Source organism: Sus scrofa, chromosome 9 (assembly GCF_054392235.1).
Source record: "Sus scrofa isolate SSC_HxYL_T2T_F1_AM1 chromosome 9, Sscrofa_HxYL_maternal_Yorkshire_Landrace_v2.0, whole genome shotgun sequence".
Taxonomy (NCBI): Eukaryota; Metazoa; Chordata; class Mammalia; order Artiodactyla; family Suidae; genus Sus; species Sus scrofa.
In genome coordinates this window covers 25,190,480-25,213,473 of record NC_139391.1, presented here as the reverse complement: position 1 = coordinate 25,213,473, position 22,994 = coordinate 25,190,480, and the positions used below count along the sequence as shown (strand labels likewise).

Below are 22,994 nucleotides of genomic sequence, written 5' to 3'. Positions count from 1 at the left end.
CTAGCATGCAAAATTTAATCTTTGCAATCACTAATTCACGTTGCTATGGGACAACAATTTGATCTGATATTTGCTGGGACAGGGATGGGGCTTAGTGATCGGTATTTCTGAACTTTCTACTGATGTTTCTTCCTGGGATGGTGAGACCACACCCTTAGGCAAGAAATGCACTCCCTGGATAGTAACTCCAAGCAGAGTAGGGAGAAGAAGCAGAAGACTGTTCTCACCGCCAGATGGGAAGAAGTCCAGACTCAGGACTTCACATGGATTATTTCATGGAACTCACATGGATTATTTCTTTTGAGCTAGAAACTGTGCCGAGTCCGTTTTGATCACTACCTCACTAAATATTAAGAACAGTTCTATCATGTCTTTTTTTTTTTTTTTTTTTTTTTTTTTTTGTCTCTTTGCCTTTTCTGGGACCACTCCTGTGGCATATGGAGGTTCCCAGGCTAGGGGTCTAATCGGAGCTGTAGTTGCCAGTCTACACCAGAGCCACAGCATCGCAGGATCCGAGCCGCATCTGCAACCTACACCACAGCTCACGGCAACGCCGGATCCTTAACCCACTGAGCGAGGCCAGGGATCGAACCTGCAACCTCATGGTTCCTAGTCGGATTTGTTAACCACTGCACCACGACGGGAACTCCCTATCAGATCTTTTCTATCATCACCATCATCACTGTGGGACTTCAAGGCTTCTCCAATGAGATAAACTCAAAGGGCTTCTGGACAGGATAAAAACTACCAGAACTGTATCACCCCACCAGTTTCACTGCAGTGGTTACGAAGTTCTTGAGCCCCTTCCCCACCCGTAGCAACCTGGCCTCCTCCCTCCTGTCCCCGATCAGTGAAGGTATTTGACCTGCTCCTGCCCGCCCCCCAAGGAAATCATATGCCTTGAACCAACCAGCGAGTCTGTCATGGGGGCCCTCCCCTCTCCGTTGTCCCTGGGCTATGAAAACAAACACGACCCCATGCTCTGGGGCAGCTCTTCCAGCTCATCAGGAAGTCCTCCCCCGGGGCCAGCGACGTTTCTTGCCTCACTAAACCGTTTTTCTCTTCACCTTGCTCTGAGCTTGGAAATTCTTTTCCAACCAGCATGTGGAGCCCAGCAAGGCACAGCGTGTGCTCATCATCCCCATGGAAGGAGAGACTGAGGAGCAGAGAGTTTAGCAGCGGACTGAGGTTAGCCAGCTAGTAAAATAGAGGAGCCGGGTCTCAAATCCAGACCGGCTCCTCCCACTTGCTCGTGGGGTTTCTTGCACATCACTAAGCCACACGCTTCTCCTCACAGAGCTGTGCGAAGTTCCAGTGATGCCCTCGAATCCCCCATGGAAACTCTGACATGACATACGAAAGCAAAGCCTGTGATATACCTGATTATGCAAATGATTTCTACAGGAACAGCCCTGTAGCACAAAAAAAAACCCATGTCTTTCTCCAGCCTAAGAAACCCATTTAAAAAAGGAAAATGCGGAGTTCCCCTTGTGGCTCAGCAGGTTAAAAGAACCTGACCAGGATCCATGAGGATGGAGGTTCGATCTCTGGCCTCACTCAGTGGGTTAAGGATCCGTCATTGTCACAAGCTTTGGCAGAGGTCACGGATGTGGCTCAGATGTGGTGTTGCTGTGGCTGTGGCATCGCTGGCAGCTGCACCTCCAATTCGACCCCCAGACCGGGAACTTCCACATGCTGCAGGAGCAGCCCTGAAAAGGGGGGGGGGGGCGGGAAATGTCCCTAGTCTTTACACAAGTTCACATGTTTATGTCCCCATCATCAGATTCTTCAATATGGATTTCACGATTGTTCTCCAACCACGAACTTCTAAGAGAAAATTATCCTGCAGAGACTGTTCTCTCAGGAAACTCCAAATAAAATGCAGACCTTTTAAATGAATGAGGCCATTTGTATTCCCCTTGGTTACTAATGCGTGTGTTTTTTTTTTTTTCCTTTCATATTTCAAACATTTTCCCAAAGGCTTTTCCCCTTTTGATTCATATCAGCCTGGCATGCTGAACTTAGTTATAAACTTGAGACTAGTCATGTGTCTCCGGGTCATTTAGTTTGGTTTCCTGTTATCAATAATGTCTAATAGGACCTACTTCAGAAGAAAAGCCTAAATCAGAATGTACTTCACATCAACATGTTTGGCAGTTTCCAAGGAAGGCAAGAAATACACGCAACCTTTTATGTCTATTCTCCATGCAAGTACACGGCTAAGGAAGAACTGCTTGAGAAATGGTCAAAGGGGCTTCCCCAAACCAAGAGCTCTCCACCCACGAAGGGCGTCAGTAATGCAAATGGTAAGGCTTGGCTAAAGCTGTAGAGCCCAGAGTTTAAATCATGGCTCTCTATCCCTTCACCAGCAATGTGAGTCCAGGGAAAAGACTTAAACTCTGAGTCTCCGTTTTCTTAGCTGTAAAGGGGTAATGACGGTAGCCTATAAATTGCCTGTCACTTGCAGGTGCTCTAAAAAACATTAACAAAAAAAGGGGGTGTATTCATCTACTTTGAAAAGACTTGATGGATCACTGTGCAGAAGCTATCAGTTAAGCAATAGCTTAATGCTACAATAGGAGAAGACCTCTGCAGAGTCAGTTCTAACCAGAACATCTATCCACAAAGGACACAGTTAAAGATGACATCAGACAAGTTCTTAGTGATCAAGCTAATTTATGAAAGCAGTCTGTAACCCATCTGTGTATCCAAGAGAATGCAATGAGATAGGTTTAATGAAAAAGAATATTGGCGGGGGTGGAGCGGTTGTGGGGGGTGATCAAAGGGACAGACACATAAGAGAAAAGAAGAGTTGAACTAAGAAGGGAAGGTAACAAAATTCATTGAAAGGAAAGAACATGGGAAAAAAATCACAAAATCTTAGTACTACAGGATGGGCAGACGAGGCGAGAACTACACAATCAGTCTAGCTGCAATCAAGCTCATGAGAACTTAGGTGGCCTTATTTGGGGCAACCGGGTAACAGCAGCTGGTGCTAAGAGCAGATGTCTGAGAGCACTGACGCTTGACTTAGGTCGTTTGGTCAAAACTTTTTGGTAATCATGCCACTAGGAAGTTGGGAGGAAAGCAAGTCTGTTGTTCCTGTCATTGGATACCATGGAGCGTGGTATGCTGACTCGCCAGAATAGAGGGGGGAGCCCATTATCATCAGCAGAGGGTCAATGGCAAGACGACTACGTCTCTCATCAGACATTGTTCTGCAGGGAACACTGCACCTGCAGGCCACCCAATTTAGAAGGGCATGTCACCAAAGCCTGGTGCCCCAAACCACCATCAGCATCATGGGTTGCCTGGAGTGGACATGCCATCTGAACACAAAATTGTGTTGGTTTGAAAATGTGGTCTAGGTGTTCCCATCATGGCTCAGCAGAAATGAATCTGACTGGCATCTAGGACGACACAGGTTCGATCCCTGGTCTTGCTCAGTGGGTTAAGGGTCTGGCGTTGCTGTGAGCTGTGGTGCAGGTCGCAGACACAGCTTGGACCCCACGTTGCTGTGGCTGTGGTGTAAGTCAGCAGCTGCAGCTCTGATTCGACCCCTAGCCTGGGAACCTCCATATGCCATGGGTGCGGCCCTAAATAAAAAAAGAAAAAAGAAAGAAAAAGAAAATGTGTCTAAGGGAAGTCCCTAAAGTCTCCGCCAGTCCAGCTGCCTCCATTAACCCATCCTACAGAGAAATTCTCGAGCTACTGCTGGTGTGTCTCAGAAAGAGAGATCTGGAGGGTTCGAGGGATGGCGGGTACGGGGAGAGAGTGATGGAGTTGGGTTCCGCAGGTCACTCAGAGGACAAGGTGTCACAAACCATGGACTGACCCGACATGGCTAGGCTTTCCCCCACATTTTCAAAAAAATGAATATAGGTTCAAATGCAGTATATTTCTTACCAAAACGCGGTTGCCCTGTGGGAGTTTTGTATGATAAGGACGACCTAGGAAACATCACTTTTATAAGTCTTCTCACACCAACGAGCTCTCCACTACCCCCAAACCCCCATCTTTCCTGGGTCACACACAGATATTGCCCAATGCTCTTGCTTGTTTCCAGCTAATCAATAAAAAGGGGGTATGGATTACCCCTCCAGGCTCCAGGAACCTGGGTGACAAGGATGAAAACATGATAGCTGGGGGAGTGGAGCAAATCTAGGATTCGGACCAACAACGTTCCTGTGTAGCATTAATGGCATTTGAGGAGTTTCCATGGTGGCTCAGTGGTAAGGAACCTGATCAGTATCCATGAGGATGTGGGTTTGATCTCTGGCCTCGCTCAGTGGGTTAAGGATGCGGCATTGCCCTGAGTTGTGGTGTAGGTCGCAGACGTGGTATTGGATCTGGTGTTGCTGTGGCTGTGGTGTCGGCCAGCAGCTACAGCTTTGATTCGACCCCTAGCCTGGGAACTTCCATGTGCGCGGGTGTCGCCCTCAATAAGACAAACCAAAAAACTAAAAAAACATGAACAGCATCTGCGAAGGTGCCTGTAACACATACAGTGTCAGTCTCAGGGGTGAAGCGCCCTATGAATGAGGTCATATTTATTTATTCCGTCGAATGCCTGAGACACTACCACTGAGGACTTAAAATGCTTCCTGATGAGAAAGTATGTCTTGTACCTTAGAGTAAGATGTGGGAATAAGCTTGCTTTTATTAAGGGCTTAATTACCACTGCGTTATTTGGGTTACAAAGGTCTTGGTCTTTTCTTTCTGCGTTCACAGACCAACAAAAGAGAGACCAAATTCAACAACCTTAGAAATCCTGGGCCAGGAAGGACTGCCATCATGTTCGGGAAGAAAAGCAATTTGTGTTGTGGACAGAATGCATTTCTCTCCCATTATAACCACAGCCTGTTAAAAGCCTGTCAGGAAATAAATAAAACACTTTTTGTTCCGTTGCCCACATCCCTGTACTCAATTCAACAGATTCCAGCCTTCTCAGAAATGCGATCGAAGGTGAAGCCAAAGAGGACACACAGGCTGGAGAGGGGAAGGGCCCCAGGGGAGCCTCCACACGGACACCGGCCCCTCCACACTTGCCTCACCAGCGACTCTGCCCCCACCACCCTCTTGTGAACCCCCATGCTGTTAAAATCAGACTCAGGAGTTCCCGTCCTGGCTCAGTGGAAAGGAACCTGACTAGGATCCATGAGGACGCAGGTTCGATCCCTGGCCTTGCCCAGTGGGTGAAGGATCTGGCCTTGCCGTGAGCTGTGGGGTAGGGTGCAGACACAGCTTGGATCCCTTGTTGCTGTGGCTGTGGTGTAGGCTGGTGGCTACAGCTCCGATTGGACCCCTACGCTGGGAACCTCCATGTGCCGCAGGTGCGGCCCTAAAAAGACCAAAAAAATTAGATTCAACCAAGGGGTTCACATCCTTGACCAGTCCCATCCTTCCTGCCAAAGAGAAATGCTCCTCTTACCAAGAAAAAGGGAGAGTGAAATCCAAGAGCCCACACGGTTTAGGTAAACTAGGCATGGACCTCAGGAGGATCCGTATTCCCAGCTCCAAAGGAACCCTGTATATATGAATGCGTGCTTTAAGATGCATGCTTCTTCTAACACTATTTTAAGCGAATCCTACTATATATTTTTCTTCCTGTAAGCAATCCACCTCACGCTCATTTAGAAGCACCACCAAAATAGAAAGCGTTCCGAAGCCTACTGTGGATTTTGGCAGCCAACATCAAGGGTGGGGAAGAGGGGCTGGGTTTTACGGTAAAGCAATCTGGGATTCTGTTGCAAAATGTATAGGCAATCTTTCGACGAAGAGCCTCTGCCTTCTGAATAACCCATAAATACCAACAGACCCTAAGTGCCATCCGTACGTTTAGAATAGAAGTTATCTTTATTCACCAGCATAGCCCCAGGCCCAGCGCAGTGCCCGACCCACCAGGCAGGAACAGGATGTTCCCACGCAAGTGTGACCGGCTGACTAAGTGAAGAATGACTACGGTACAAGGGCGGTTCGCACACAGATGTGAAAAATGGTCCTGCTTTCATGGTTCTGAACACCCAGGGACCAAGAAAGCCTATTCCATCATTCTCTTCCTCTCTCATGCAGAGGTGCAAGCTAAATAATTGGGGTCCCAAAGCCCCTGCGGTGCACGCCCACTCCCAGCTCCCTGAACCCTGCTTCATATTCTTTCTGGTGCAAGGGCTGAGCCTTCATGGTGACACCTGTGTCTGCTTACAGATGGCTGGAAGGAGGATGGATCAGGAAGAAGGGGCCCCTGCTCTTCCTCTTTTTGTTCAGGATGTAGATGAAAGCAGAGGAGGGATCTGTGTCTCGGAGACCACGACCTGGAAGCGGGAATACACTTGACTGAGATCATGAAACCCTCCGTACTTGGTTATTCCTTTTTGTTTCAGTAGGCTTTCCCGACCTAGCTTGAAAATCAAATTATATATTACGAGGGTGTGTATTCCAAAAAGAGATCAGTCAATACATTTGAAATACAGTCTGCTCATAATCTTAGGATTCCTTTCATGGGACGTGTTGACACAGGGTGCTACAACTGGCAACAGGGTCAGCGCTGCTGATCCTTAACCCTTTGTCAGTTACCCTTCTAGAATGTGGAAGGGATAGAATGTACCCGATTGCTAGCGAAGGTCCCTAGGTTACTGCTGATGTCAGGTAACTGCAAGGGAAACACTCTCAGGACACATAGTACAGTCCAGCCCAGCCCAGGTTGGGTCTTTAACCGGTAGGCAATCCATAAACATTAGCTAAGTGGCTAATTAAAAGCAAATAAGGTCAGGTCATACCCAGTCGGAGGGCTCCACAAACAAACAGAAAGTGACAACTGTTATGGAAAAACTGGAACCCTTGGGTACTGTTAAGGGGCCTGTGAAGTGGCAAGGCTGCTCTAAAAACAGCATAGTGGTCTTCAAAAATCAAAAAGAGAAGCATCGTATGATCCACACTTCCCGCTTCTGGTTATATATCTAAAATAATTGAAAGCAGGGTCTCAGTGTTATTTGCACACTTGTGTTCATAGCATCATTAGCCATAAGATGGAAAAGATACAAGTGCCCCATGTATCCATCCACAGATGCATGGATAAGCAAAATGTGGTGTATACATACAATGGAATACTATTCAGCCTTAAAAAGGAAGGAAATTCTGTCACATGCCACAACATGGATGGATGTTGAGGCCATTATGCTGTGTGAAGTAAGCCACTCACAAAAAGACAAATAGTACATAATTCCACTTATATGAGCTACTTAAGAGTAGTCAAATTTAAAAGAGACAGAACGCAGGAGAGTGGTTCCCACAATCTTATGGGAGAGGAGGATGGGGAGCTGTTTAATGGATATAGAGTTTCAGTTTTTCAAGATAAAAAGAATTCTGGAGAGTGGCTGCTGGACAATACGAATGCACGTAATACTACTGAACTGTGTGCTTAAAAAAGCCAGAATGGGAGTTCCCGTCGTGGCGCAGTGGTTAACGAATCCGACTAAGAACCATGAGTTTGCAGGTTCGATCCCTGGCCTCGCTCAGCAGGTTAAGGATCTGGTGTTGCCGTGAGCTGTGGTGTAGGTGGTAGACGCAGCTCGGATCCTGCGTTGCTGTGGCTCTGGTGTAGGCCGGTGGCTACAGCTCTGATTAGACCCCTAGCCTGGGAACCTCCATATGCCATGGAAGTGGCCCAAGAAATGGCAAAAAGACAAAAAAAAAAAAAAAGAAAAAGCCAGAATGGTAATGTCTATGTTATTGTATTTTGCCATCATCCAAACAATAAAGTCCACGGAAACAGGCAAAAAAGATACCCACGATCCCTAAAGAAATACAATTCTTTAATATCAGCAAATATCCATCAGCAGTCACATGTCCAATCATCCCATAAATATAACGAAAGTTTTAAATATAGCTTGTTTTAATCAGACCAAAAAAATAGTGCATACTCTTTAAAAAAAATTGGAAGGTTTAGAAGATTCCTGATCTATCGTTGGGCAACATTATTGTCTATGAAAGAGTTAGTGCTTAGACGAGTTTAAAAATGACACATGTTTCTTGATCACAAGACTCAAAGCAGGACTCGAGGGCACAGGCTGTGTCTTATTTACTCTGTATCCCCAAAGCCTAAGGAGGAACTGAATAAATGGCCAGAGAGGGCATTCTTTCAGGGTAACTACTGCTTGAAACAAGACAGGACCCAGGAAACAGAAAAAAATGTTCATTTTCCTTTGCAACAATTCATATGTCAGAATGCTTGCTGCATGTTTGCTATTCTGCCTGTGGCTAAAAATGATAAGATTCAATGCCTTTTTAGGAGTAAAAATATTTTAAGTCCTTGTCACGAGCTTTGCAAAACAGCTGGTATGCTTAGAGTTTAGCAAAAATTGACTTGGTATCTTACTAGTCTCTGCAATAGGAAAACTGCAGTAGACGGAAAAACAAAAACAAAAACAAATCCAAAATCTTTTCTGAGAAGAGCGTATTCTAGGTGGAATAAGGCAATGAAGAGAGATGTAATGAACACACTGAAGTCCTAGCTGCTAAGCTTCTGCTGTTGCAATATATATTATGGGAAACAAATGCATTCTTGGGACCGATAGAAATACATGAATACATCCCATAGTGTTCCAGAATCTTTCCAAATTCCCCTCCCAGAAAGTTCCTCTCCTACAGGGCTCCCTACATATCATGGTGGAAACACCCAAAGCAGAAGCCCATTTGTGGGAACCACAGGGGCACATTAGGAACCAACCACAAGTGATTCGGGCACTTACTTCCGAGCTGAGGGGCATTAAACTTCAGCCTTAGAGGATATGAGGTCACCAAAGCCTCATTGCAAAGCTAGAAAGCCATCCAAGCACTTGAAGAAGGTTTTATGGTTTTGTGTCTATAGCAGGTGAATTTACATTTGGCTTGGTAGTAGAATTCTTTCAAAGGGTCCCTGAATTTGAAAACATCCATTAGCTTCCCCTCTCTCGTATTTAATTTAAACATACAGAGGTCTGCCTCCTTGGGTTTATGGTTGAATTATATGCCCAGCAATAGAAACGGGTTGGATTGGCGCCTTCTCCATTTCTACCTCTTCGTCCCTTCTACCAACTCAACACAGCTTAGCCTCTATGGCAAAATCCTAGCTTCTTGACCATATAAAAACAGACAGGGATGGTTATCAAGGCAACGAAAGCATGTATGAAAAAGACAACACCTCTCTCCCTTGTTTCTTACTATCCATCAGCAAGCACACTATGCTGGGCATAGAGAGGGAATGCTAATCAGATGCTACAGTGAATATCCAATAAGCAAAGGCTTTGGGAGCAATTGCACCTGATGAATGGAGAAGATGCAAAAACAGAGGACTATGCTATGGATACATAAATGGTAGTTTTTGAGCCCTCTTTTCTTCAACCTTCTTATATAAAGTCAGCTATTTTTAGGGTATAACAGAAGTAGTGATAACTAGTTAACATCTGAGGTTGGTTTTATGTTCAGAAACTACGCTTTGTGAGCCCGGCCACCTTCTGTCACACAACTTCTCAGATGCTCATCCATCTGCAATTTGGCCTCTATCTCCTCCTGTGGTTTTTCTCCCTTACCCTCTACCCGTCTCCAAACACGCTCCTGTGCTCTCCTCCAAAGTTTTCCATCTTGTTAGCTTAGCTCTTTCTCCTGCCAGGCTAAGCCTTCCTACCCTATGTGCCCATCTAAGGTTTAAAGGCCAAGTGCAAATCTTCCTTCTCCCAGAAGGCCTCTGCCAGACTTTCTCATTTTGAATTCATCTGTCACTCCCCCAACCTCCTGCAGTCTATTGTTTATATCTTATTGATATCACTTATGAGTAAGTCCCCTGGATGAAAAAACAATTTCTATGTGTCAGTCTCCATGTCCTGTGCCCTTGAATCCTATACACAGCTCTTGAATCCCAGGATCTGCTTAAAGAATATGGATTGAAATGATCCCAAAAGGAAACAGTGAGGAAAAAGGTGAGATTCTATAGGGAGACACATTTGTTCCAAGTTAAAATTCTACTGAGACTTAATTTGGGATAAACACAAGCCTCAAGCCACCCATTTTATTGGTCTGATGTAGCAGGCTGGTATTCCATGGGCTTGCTGATGGTACAAGATTGATTTCCTGTATTTAAGCATCCTTTTATGACAAACGGTGCTTGAGATAGAAGGAGACAGCATCCTCACGGTATGAATAGCCTCAATTAGGCCTCCGTTAGAGGTGTCACATCTCTGTTATTGAGATCAGAGGGGAAGGAACGTTGTTTATGTGGCCAGAGTGAGAGAGAGAGCAAGAGAGACCATCCAAAGTCCTTAACAAAAGATAAGCTTGCTCAAGTAAAGAGGATATATCCACTTTCTGAACAAAGCGAGCACATGGAGGCTTAAATAACCAGCACGATTTAATTCAGAGGAGAAAACTGTGCCTAAATGGTGTGTGTTTACACACGGGGAGGGCATCAGGATTTGGTATCTGTGGCCTGGACCTTGCTACACTTCATACCCGAATCCACTCATTCAGTGAAAACAGATTGAGTGCCTCTAAGTGTTAGCTGTATACTGTTTGACAAAATGTTCACCAGTAAAGGGGAAAGGCTACAGCCAGTAAGTCTGTGGTGGAAACTGCCGCTTGTCTATTGCAATCTGTTCTCTTCCCTCACTGTCATGGAAAATCACAGCCACTCAGCTGAAAACCACAAGCATCCCTCATCCCCCTTTAGGGCTGAGGATGGCTAATTCGGGGCCAGTGGAAGCAACTTCCAGGTCATCTCCAGTGTCAAGGGCAGGCCACGTGCCCTGGAATTCCTTTCTTTCCTTTCTCCGTGAGCTGAAAGATGGATGTGCCTATAGGGCCGATGACTTAGCTTCAATCACAGAGACAGAGGTAACAGCCAAGGAGATGGGGGTGGGGTGGGGGTTAAAAAGATGTAAAGTTCTTTGTCATTGATTGATCACATGGAACAGAGGCGGACTGTCACCTCATACCTGTTAGATTAAAGAGAGAGAAACAGCCTTCCTTATGCCACTGTACTTGGGACATTTCTTTAGTATGATAGCTTGATTTTTATCCTGACTAATATAATTCCTCATTAATTCCCTAATAGAAAATGCCCCCAAACTACTGGAAGGTGGTTGCATTTCACCTTTCCTTCTCGCTTCAGAATGGAGACCAGGCTACGATGACCATATTTTGTGGGAAATGTGTCACATGCTATTTGCTCTTCTGTGGATCTTGGTCTACGTTTGCTCCACCCAAACTCATCTGGTTAATGCCCAGAAAAAGAATGGCTGATTTCTTTCTCACCTCATCTGAAGGGTACCAGTGCCTTGCTGAATGGTCTGGAACCCGTCTCTTACCTCTTTTCATCTGCAACGGCATAAATACCCATTTTCCTCTGTGGAGTATTTTGTTAATTAACGTCAGTAGAGCAGAGAGTGTTCCAAAGAAGGACTCTTACTGTAAGCCGCCTTTACCCTAACTGCATAAACAACACTGGAACTAATCACTCAGGAAGTAAAATCAGTAGGAAGTTGTCAAGAGGGTCAGCCTGTAATTAATCAATGAGGTCACTGCCAATAACAATAGGACATTCTGTTACATGTGTAACTGGATTTAATGGATGTACCACACTGGCAAGTTCCTGGAAAAAGAAAACATTCCATCTTTGCCCTGGAACAGCCTCTTATTGCAGAAAGCAAGTGAAAAATCCATGCATCATGCCAAATAACATCAAAAAGAGTCACAGAGGCCATCACTAGAAACACCATTCCTCTACGAATGGACCCAAGGTACATGGCAGGGAAAGGACACCGCTGTCGAAAACATGCAGGCGCTCCAGGTGTGGAGTGCAAACCTATTGGAAAAGATGCTTAGACCTTGTATGGGCACCCTCTTGACCGTAAAGCAAAGTAGGAGACCAACTGCCCAAAGTCTTGGATGGTTTTAGGTGAGTCTAAGATGTGAGGAATTTTACAAAAGCCTCTGAATAGATGGAACGTTGTTAGTTCTGGCCAACCTTGCTTCAAGCCCGCTGTTGGGGCAATATGAATAAATTTGGTTTTGGTTGAGATGTGGTGTTGGGCAAAGCTTGCAATCCCATTTTCTCCGAAGCCTCCCTGAGAATGAGAAGTTCGCGAGTAGCGTGTGGTCTGAATCAACAGACTCACCATTCTAAGAGCAAAGGGCAACCTTCAAGAACAAGATTTAATTTTGCGAAGTTAAATATGGTGTATTTTAGCAGTTTTAGCTGTTTGTTAAAAAGCTTACAGAGTTAAAATGGAGGGGGATTAGGTTGTGTGACTACAAATATTTTGGCCCTACTTATCAAAAGTCTCAAAAATATACATTTTTGACCTGAAAGTCTGCTTCTAGAAATTTTTTCTAAGAAGGAGAGAAAATCAAATCCATTTACAAAGATGTTCACCACAGCACCTTTTTAATAATAGTGAAAAATTAAAAACAGCGCCACTCTGGATATTGGCGACAAAAGAAAAGACGGTACATGGGCTCTACTATAACACAATTACAGTAAGAACCAAGTTAGTATAATTAAGTACCCCACTTTCTATAGATCAGGGTCCCTGTCTTGAGGATCCTAAATATAATTTAATGAATTCGAGAGGATTTGAATTTAAATTTTATGAGTTTAAGAAGATTAAAAAAGTGGGCCCACTTTATCAGTAAATGAAAAAATCCTTGTGATGTTTCTCCCTTGTCTAGAAGAAAGTGACGAACATTTGAAATGAACACAACATGGCAAATCAACTACACGCCAATAAAATTTTTTTAAAAAGTGAAATAAAGAGAAGGACATCAGCTGTAAAAGATTCTCGTTGCTACAATCCTAGATAAATTATACTAACAGGAAATCAGTTGTGTAGCTTTGTACACTTCATTTCTGTCATGCCTCTCACACTTGAAATTATTCCAAGACAAGGAAAACATCTTTTCCTTAATTCCTGGAACCAATGTTGGAAAAAAAATTCTCCAGTTAGTATCATTCAGAAACATGATTTTTAAAAAAGGAATTTAGGGAAAGAGGTTGCTGAAAGGCAGCCCATTTCTTAAAAGCATGGTATTTCTGTGAGTCAAAGTACATTGTCAAAAGAAAGCTTATAAAAATATTGCCTTTATTCAGACTCATTATTTGCAATTAACAGAAAGTTTTTTTTTTTAATTCACAATTAGTGGCGTTTAATAATCCCTGATTCTGGGGACTTGGGTAAATTCCAAGGTTTTAAATTTACTGACAAAAAGAACTAGAAAGTACCAAGACAATTGTTATCCTGGCCAATATTATTATATCTTTTCATTTTTATTTCAGAAAAATTGCAAATTTACAGAAAAGCTGCAAGGAGAGCAAAAAGAACCCTCATACATTCTTCACTCAGAAACCCCATTCAGATTTGACTAGTTGTCCTAATAATTTCCTTCAAAATCAAAGGATTCCATCCAGGATCACATATCATTTCACGGTCATGACTCTTTGGTCTGCTTCAACTAGGAAGACATTCTTTAGTGCCTGACTTTTACGACAATGTAGGCTGGGCTGGGGTGTGTTTACTGGTACTCAGGTGAACAGAGCTAAAAAATACTTGTACATAAATACATACACATACCCTCACACCTATAATTATTTCTCTAGTTACCCATATATCTGGAAAACACACCAATACCTCTAATTCCAATCCAGCATCACAGAGTCCGTCTTGCCTTCCTCTTCTGTTTGCAACATCCTTCTCCTCTGACAGTAAGAAAACTGGCTTCCATTATCTGCTTATTTGCTCAATACCCAATATGTTACCAGTCTCATCTACTGACATGACCAGCCATTGATCTTCTCAGCACTTTCCTCTCTCCATCTCTGACCCCAGTGGGCCCAGCTCCACCCATTCATCCCTCTTCACTTCGGCTTTTTTCCCCCTTTCTTCTGAAATAGAAAGGAAGGGAGAGAGGAAGGAAAGAAGAAAAAAACATGGCTTTTTGGTAGCGTGGGTATGGTGCATTTCAGGGATGAAAAAATATATAAAAATGTGTATATATATGTGTGTGTGTGTATACATATATATACACACACATATATATATGCATGTGTATATAACTGAATCACTTTGCTGTACAGCAGAAATTAACAGTATAAATCAACTATACCTGAATAAAAATATTTTTTTACAAAAGAAGAAGAAAAAAGGAAGAGCCTAAGAACATGGGCTCTGGAATCAAACTTGGGTTTGAATCTTGAATCTGCTACTTAGTAGCTGGGAAAACCTGGGCAATTTACCCATTTGTGTCTGTTATCCCTACCTCCAAAATAGCAATCATGGGCCTATCGTATAGGACTACTGTGTTTCATACGTGGAAAGCATTTAGAGCAGAACTTGGAATTCTAACACGCTAAGCATTTTATTACTTATCTACAGAGGTGCATAATTTCTCTCCTCGAGGTACTACGTTAAGAGGTGTAGCTGTGAGACCATCGGTGTAATGAGTTCGGCCAAGCTTTTTGACTGAAGTGTCCTAGCAAGGATGCTGCTGATGGAAACTCCAGAAAGATAGTGCAAAATTAAATTTACTGTCACCAGAATGCGAAACCCTGAAAATGAAACTCATTATCATATCCAGCCCCGACTCCTTCCTGTTCCCCAATCCCTCATTTCTACAAAATGTCCACATCATAAGAACAGAGACTGGGTTATCCTGATCATCGCAGCCTTGCAAATATTAATTACTGTCCCCATAACTTCATTGTCAATGACTGCTGTTATCATTTCCATCATTCTCCTTCCCACAGGATATTAGATAAGGTATTCTTTCAGCAGTTAGCATTTCTAAAATGAAGGTCTCTACATGAATACAAAAGGGTATCATTTTAAATTATAAATCTCTAGCTCAAATAATCTAAGGAAATTCCACAGGCTATTCAAAACACAGCTCAAGGCAAAATACTGCCCTCCAGCTGAGATAATGACTTAATTTTCCAATCAGGCTTTTTTTTTTTGGCTGTTTTTCAATCTACTGAAAATGCTCCTCTGCATGTTTAGAGAATGAAGTGGAAATATTCTAATTTATAAACAGTTCCCACACACATCCCTGCGAGGATCGAAAGCTATCAAAGGATTAAAATACATGCAATCCTACTCTTTGGTAACACTTTCTTTTTCACTCTCATTCCCACCATGTCAGTAGCCTAAGACCCCTTTCAACCTGTATTTCACATTCCTGGACATAACTGTGTGACAAGTTGAGGGCAAGGACATAGCCACAAAGTGAAAGAGTCACTCAGTCTGTGCTCTCACCTTTGATTCTACAAATGGATTCAGGAACCGCTATTTACTCAATGCTTGTGTCCCCCAAACTCATAAGTTGGACCTAATACTCAAGGTGATAGTGTTTTTTGGGGGTTTTTTTTGGTTGTTGCTTGGTGTTTTGTGTTTTTAGGGCTGTACCCACGGCATATGGAGGTTCCCAGGCAAGGGGTCCAATCGGAGCTGTAGCTGCCAGCCTGCACCACAGCCACAGTAACTCGGGATCCAGGCTGTGTCTGCGACCTACACCACAGCTCATGGTAACATTGGATCCTCAACCCACTGAGGGAGGCCAGGGATCGAACCCACGTCCTCATGGGTACTAGTCGGGTTCATTAACCACTGAGCCACGATGGGAACTCCTCAAGGTGATACTGTTTAGAGGTGGAGCCTTTGGTAGCTGATTAGGTCATGAAAACAGACCTCATGAATAGGATTAGTGACCAAATAAGAAGAGCCGAGAGACGGTTCCCTCACCTTCCTACCATGTGAGGCTGCAGGAATCTTAATGAAAAGGATATGAGTGAACTTATTTGTGGAACAGAAACAGAATCACAGACTTTGAAAACAGACTTATGGTTACCAAAGGGGACAGGTGGGGCGGGGGGAGATGGACTGGGGGTTTGGAACTGGCATATGCACGCTGTGCTGTGTGGAGTGAATGGCCAGTGGGGACCTGCTGAAGAGCACGGGGTACTCTACGCAATATTCTGTGATAATCTGTATGGGAAAAGAAGCTGAAAAAGAATAGATGTGTGTACACGTATAACTGAATCACTTTGCTGCACAACAAAAACTGTCACAACATTATAAATCAACTATACTTCAATCAAAGTTTTTAAAAATGAAAAAAAACAAAGACGACTACCTATAAGGAAGTGGGCCCCCGCCAGACGCCAGATCTGCAAGCACCATGATCTTGGACTCTCCATATTTATTTTCTCCAAACTGTGAGAAACAAGTACTGTGGCTTATGCTACCCAGTCTGTCTGTCTGTCTGTCTGTCTGTCTGTCTCTCTCTCTCACACACACACACACACACACACACACACACACACACACACACACACACATTCTAATAGCCAGAGTAGACTAAGGCAGGTTCCTACCTGCAATAAGGCAAAAAAGCTCCCCAAACATATTGCTTAGCCTTCAGGAACAGGATTAGCTAAATGTCAAGTGACAAAAAAATGCTTCTGTATCATAAAAACCACTTCTGTCAACTCCATGAGTCACAAGTAAATTTTTTTTTTTTTTTTTTAATGACTGAAAATACAAAGATTGTGTCTTTGCCGAATCAAGGCCCAGGGCTGCGATTGCCAATGTCTCTGTGCAAGTGCCGTCTTCGTGCCCTGGGGGGATGCTGAGGAAGCTGCGGCTGGAGCTGCTGGTGGAAGAACATACCTGATCCCAACCACCCTCTACACCAAGATGCCAATAAGAGGCATTATTTATTTCCAGGGACTCTAAACGAGCCTTTTAATGTGCTCAGACCTACAGAGAGGCAGCTAGACTTTATCACCATCTTTTAGACAAGGAAAGGGAGACTCAAAGAGCTTCTGAAACTCGCCTGAGGTCACCCAGGGAGCAAGGGGCAGAGCTGGAATCCAAACTCTCTTCCGTCTAAAGCTGATCCTTGCCTTGCCCCAGAATTTGCACTTCACTTTGCTCAGTACCAAAAAGAATTTTGTCCAACTTCGATGATTCGATGAACACGATTTATCTTCCGTCTCTTGGGTTTTCAATAAAACGTCTGAAATCATTTTCTGTAGGCAAGGAGAATCAGATAACCTCAATTCTAAAATTCCTTCCAATTAAAAATGAAAGAAGGAAGGAAGAATGGAAGGAAGGGAGGGAGGAAGAAAGACTTCAGTTGCTGAGCTGCCCGGGAGCTGCCTCAAATGCAAATTTTCGATGCGATTCAGCAGACCTATGACTTCAGATAGAATCGATAACAATGACAATGAGGTTGCGGCCTGAGGTCCAAGTTCAGGAGATTTTTTGGAGCTTTAGAGATAGGACTGGGGGAGCGGGGTAATCATTGTCCAGACCAAGGCTCAGCAGGACTGTTGGCAAAAAGAGGGCCAGAGAAGGGAGAAAGATGCTGAATGGGAGGCCAGAAGGCCATAAAGACAGATCCTTTCCACTTGGCAGTTTGATTAAAGATCCCAAAGGCAGACTTGGTGTCAGATGAACACGATCCTAGGAGGGACCAGCTCAGAGCAGAGCTATCTGCCAAATTCTTCCCTTCACGCAACAAAAAGGAGGGGAGGCATAGAGGCAAGCGAGGCTGTCTTGTAAAGCTTCCTGTACTTTTCCCCTGTTTTTCTTCATTAACAGAGAAAAGAGTTTCTCTATTCAAGGGGACTATGCCAGGCCCCCCCTCCCTTAATGGGAAAGGTCTGTGTAATGCTAATTAGATTCACTAAATGCAAAGATATTTTCTTTTAGACAAGGGAGCCTGAATTAAATTTAATTTAACGTAATTGTAGGAGATGGGTGGTTTTTGAAAAAAATATTCTGCAAAGTGCTAATGTGATTTCACTGTAATAACAGTCTCATAAAGGAAACCAATATTTACAGGGAAGTATATTAAGCGAAGCACAAAATTGTTAAAGAGTATTTAAAAAGTGCCTTATCACATACAATACGGTTCATCTCCACTGCTTTCTACAGGGCCTGTTGTGGCTATGCTTTGCACCTAAGTTTTGCATCCATGCTCAGAAAAGGTCCATTCCCATGTTAAAATATTTAGAGAAAAGAATTTTTTCAAAGGTCGAAATAGGGCTTTTATCTTCACAGCAGAAGATGTGAAGATGAGCCAGAGTTTCTATGATTCACTCCTTTAAGACAAAGTGGAACTGGGTTATCTCGAAGGGCTTCGTGTCATTTTGTGTGCCGTCACATTACCTTACATGCACTGAGCTAAGCATGGTGCCTGGAGAAGGTTTCCAGACGAGAGAGTTCATTTGAAATCTAGCTCTGGGCAAATGACTGCATGTCCCTGAGCCTCAGTTTCCTCATTTATAAAATAACAAATGTAATACTTCTCTCTTCGGTAGGTTGTGTAAAAAGGTCGCTAGATGTAGCAAATTAACATACAAGCAGCTCGGTAAAATGTGAATATCAGAAAAACAACAAATAACATCCAGGATAATTCTTTATTATAGGACGCAATATTTGCATCCTGTATTTTATCTGGCAACCCTATTCTGCAGATTAAGTTAAATAGAATTGATAACAATAGAGCTCATGGAGGGCACCAAGTATCACACCTGGCACATATCACTATGACTGTGGGTGTGTGCACACACGTGCAGGCATAGATACAAGTACAATCATTTTCTGAGGAAGGGACAAGGGCAGAAGAGAAGTCTGTGGCATCATCTCCCCTTGGAAGACTAGATAAGTTAGCTGGTAAGATGAAATGCCCATTCCTGAAGCAATCATAGGATGACAGTTCAATCATGGCCAAAATCATAAATGCAACGTGCGGATGAGGACGGGGAAAAAAATCTGATGCCCTGAATTGTCTGCCAAAAAAAAAAAAAATCACACACAGAGTGGATCTTGAATTGAGTCCTAAAGAACCTGTTACGAGAAAATGAAAGTAAGGAGGAGAGAGTTCTAGATGAGAAGGAGCCATCTCAGTGCAAGCAAACTCCCCAAGGGGGCATGAGCCTGTTCCTCAAGAGTCACCAAGAACAGTCCAGCCAAGAGGAGGCGCTATTTAACGGGATATGGCAAAGAAGCTTGCCCAGAGGGAGTGAGGGCAGACTGCATGGGGTCGTGAATGCTGATGAAAGAAACTGACTTGCTAGCTCCATAGGGGCAATAATTTCCTCTCCTACAAAGGGGACAGCAAAGCTCCGTAGCCCTGCCAGCATCTGGAGAATGCTGGATGAGAACTTGCATTTCGGCTGAAACAAGTGAAGAGAAAGCAGAGTCATGAGCCAGATCCTTGGCAGAACTGAAATGGAAAACAAAGGCAAGAGCAGTCCAGCCAGGACAACGACATGATGGAATGATCCAGAGAGGCCAACTCAAGCCCATGGAAACAAGTAAGAAACTAAGAACCTCAAAGCAAACATGGGGAGGTAGAATGGAATGAAGAAGGCAGTGGTTGGAAAAGTCCTCTGAGCTACTAAATTGTTGTACCCGAGGGGTTTTGATGGATTCCCAAAGCTTGGCAGGAGAGGGCAAGACTGTCAAGGAATCTGAACAGGCTCAGATGAGGTAGCCAGTTATAACTCACCACAAGAAGTCTGGAACGAGACGGCAAAAGCAAGAATGGCTGGAAGACGTTCATCTTAAAAGCATAAAAAATAAGACAATGGATGGTGGGTAGAGAGGAGGCCGGAGGGAAGGAGATTCAACAGAAATTTAGCAAATATCCAATATATGCAAGACGACCTTCTAGGCTTTGCAAAGAAGACAAGGATAAGACATCGATGTCTTCAAAATGCTCCTGATCAAGGGGGAAAAGATTGAGATGAGGAGAGGGAATGATTAATAGCCAGATTCTGATAAAGCCAAGAGAGGGCACGAGCTAGGTACCACAGATGTGCCTAAGGCAGGAAAATGTCTTACCAAATTGAGGAAGAGGAGGGAGTGAGAGAAAGGTTTTTTGAATGGAATCTTAGAGGATGAGTAGGATTTTAACAGGTGCAGCCAGTGTGGGGCAAGAGCATTTCCAACAAGGGCCACATCCGACAATCACGGCAGTGCCACTGGATGACATGGAACAATGGGCCTGGGGAAAATTGAGGCCTTTTACGTAAGGAAGCTCTGGAATTGGCTGGAACAACTAAACTGGAGTTAAAGCGAAAATAAGGACCTCAGTAAGAAATGCGAGTCATGAACACAAGTAACAAAAACAAGATGAAGACTCAGGCTGCTTTGCATGCCTGAAGCAATTCAAGCAGCTACTGGACATAAAATGTATCCTGAATTACCAGACTTATGTAATATTCTAGTCTATGCCCAATTATTTGTTTACCCTAACTGCTGGGATGCTTAAAGCATATTAATTATTTTGAAATATTCAGAGATTATATAATTGCTCCTTTTTATAAGCTTTTAATAATTTCCAAATATAATAATTTTCAAATACTATTTGCCATTTGGGGTACAGAGGTGTTTTATAAGGTGACAGAGTGTGGCTAGGTTCATAATTTCCCAAATCTTTCCAAAATAGCCACTGATTATGGGGAGGCTTTTCTGATGTCACTGATAAAGGAGTCAGGCTGCTGTAGCCAAGAGAAGGAGTAACGGTATTGTTTTCTCTCAAAAATGGAACATAGGCCTTTACTTAATATGCCAAGTAGCAATTGATTAGGCTCCTGAAATGCCGCAGCGCTTCCAGTGATAGACTACACATCCCGAAGTACTCGGTCCCCAAATTTAATTATCTTAGGGCATGACCACATGACATGACAGAATGCACCCCTTTATCCACAGCCTCTAGCAATCTGCTGAGATGGAAAGGTGGCTTATTATTAAATATAACTCCAGGAAAAAAAAAAAGAGAGTTTCCATAAATTTAATCAATAGCACATTCCAGTAGCTTACAACCTTCAGAGGCATCAGGGTCTCCCTTGGGCACTGCTTATAATCCTCGAGTCATCATTTAAACCAATTTCTTTTCCTTCTGTTCCCCAGTCACCATCCACCTCTCATATTTCTCTCATCCTTCAGCCTTGCCTTCTATTTTATTTCTCTCCCTCCAGCCTTTCCCTCACGGGCTCTGCTGCCTAATTCTCGAGTCGTTTTCACTGATCCATTCCTGACCTTTTCCAAATATTTCATGTGCTGTAGGGTCCTGACATAGCCATTTCATAAGATCAGACCACTGATCTTTATGTTACAAATTTTGCTCCCAGATTAGTCTGGATTTTAGCTTACCACACAATTAATGGGGCTGTAGATATTCATTTGGTTTTTAATAAAGAGCTGTCTTCATAGAACCACGGGCTCAGAAATGCCCTTATAAGGGAATATCATCTCAGTCACCAAGATAACTGACTATTTTTATTTTCATCAGTTCTTCATTCCTTTCAACTCCTCTGTCAAAGCCACATACTTAATTATCTTTCCAGCATTGGTTTTTATGACACATTAGACGATTATGGTGAAAAATGTTACTTTGCCATGTACTTTTCTTCTAAAGAACATAAAGCTTCTCTCATAAGTGATCTAATGTGTCCTTAAAACACTCATCTCTGAGAGATGGAAGGTTTTATGACTCCTGATTTTATAAACAGGCAAAGTGAGGGCTCAGAAGAGGACATGATTAAGGTTTGACGGGCTGCTAAAACAGGGGCGAGAATTGGGGTGCCCATCCCCGACCCTCTGCTGTCTAATGCAGCTGGAAGATTGCACTGAGTAATAACTCTCTCAAATTTGCAGTCCATTATCAACACGAGAACTATTTCCAGCTCCAGGAACTGTGCTGCAGGCAACAACACTGCCTGGTGGGAAGCCCATGGGGTCTGCAGTCTGAAGACTTCTTAGAAGTGTGACTTTCACTCTCCTGGGTTTTTGTTTTGTAAAGTGGTCTTGATAACAATAAGGGACCTACAGGGGAAATCAGAGACACTGACTTAGACCACAGCACTTCTAATTGGGTACAGATGTTGTCACTGTGAATGAGCAAAGCGTGTACACTCAAACACTTGAACGTTTTTGTTTTGTTCTTTCGAGGGCCACATCCACGGCATATGGAGGTTCCAAGGCTAGGGGTCCAATCAGAGCTTTAGCCACCAGCCTATGGCACAGCAATAGCATTGCCAGATCTGAGCCGCATCTCCGACCGACACCACAGCTCATGGCAATGCTAGATCCTTAACCCACTGGGCGAGGCCAGGGATCGAACCTGTGTCCACATGGATACTAGTGAGATTCCATTCTTGTTTCTGCTGAGCCACGACAAGAACTCCAGAATCTTTAATGTGCTGTGTAATTACTAAACATGATTTAGCACACTCAAATTCTGTTAAAGAGAACCTAATAACTCTGTGAACACTACTAGTCAGTGTTGGTCACATTGCTTTTTTTTTCCCTTATCCTTAACATATATATTTAACATATAATATTTAAATCTTTATCTTCTGGCAATTATCTCAGTATCTAAGTCAATAATTTTTTAGAGAGTTTCTGTTGTGGTGCAGCAGAAACAAATCTGACTGGAAACCACGAGGTTGTGTGTTCGATCCCTGGCCTCGCTCGGTGGGTTAAGGATCCAGCATTGCCATGAGCTGTGGTGTAGGTCACAGACGTGGCTCGGATCTGGCGTTGCTGCAGCTGTGGTATAGGCCCATGGCTACAACTCCGATTGTACCCCAGCCTGGAAACCTCCATATGCCGCGGAAAGAGAAAATAATAATAATAATAATAATAATAATAATTTTTTAGACTGCACGCAATTTTTTTCTTTTTTTGGGCCATGCCCCCAGAAAGTGGAAGTTCCTGGGCCAGGGACCAAACTGGCACCAGAGCAGTGACAAAGAAGAATCCTAGTTAGCTAGGCCACCAGGGAACTCCAGTGGCAAGTAATTTTAAACATAAGTTTACATAAAGGTTACAGTGCCATCACACTCTCATGCTACAGGTACTCCATAAAGATCTGCTGGCTTCTTTCTAACATGTATTTTACTTGGAAATTATTTACTTTTCAGTGTGTTTACTCTCTATTTCATTCTTCTCTCCTCT

General features: G+C 43.5%; 1 protein-coding gene and 1 long non-coding RNA gene across 8 annotated transcripts in view; both read right to left on the bottom strand.

The window, feature by feature from the left end:
* FAT3 (FAT atypical cadherin 3) overlaps nucleotides 1-22,994 on the bottom strand; it is a 706,846-nt gene that overhangs the window by 316,385 nt on the left and 367,467 nt on the right. The gene's annotated exons all lie outside the window — the stretch shown is intronic.
* On the bottom strand, nucleotides 20,813-22,745 carry LOC146399793 (uncharacterized). Its single transcript, XR_014814943.1, has 2 exons — nucleotides 22,557-22,745; nucleotides 20,813-22,107 (listed from the first exon to the last, which is right to left on the bottom strand). It is a non-coding gene; the product is annotated as an uncharacterized LOC146399793 (long non-coding RNA).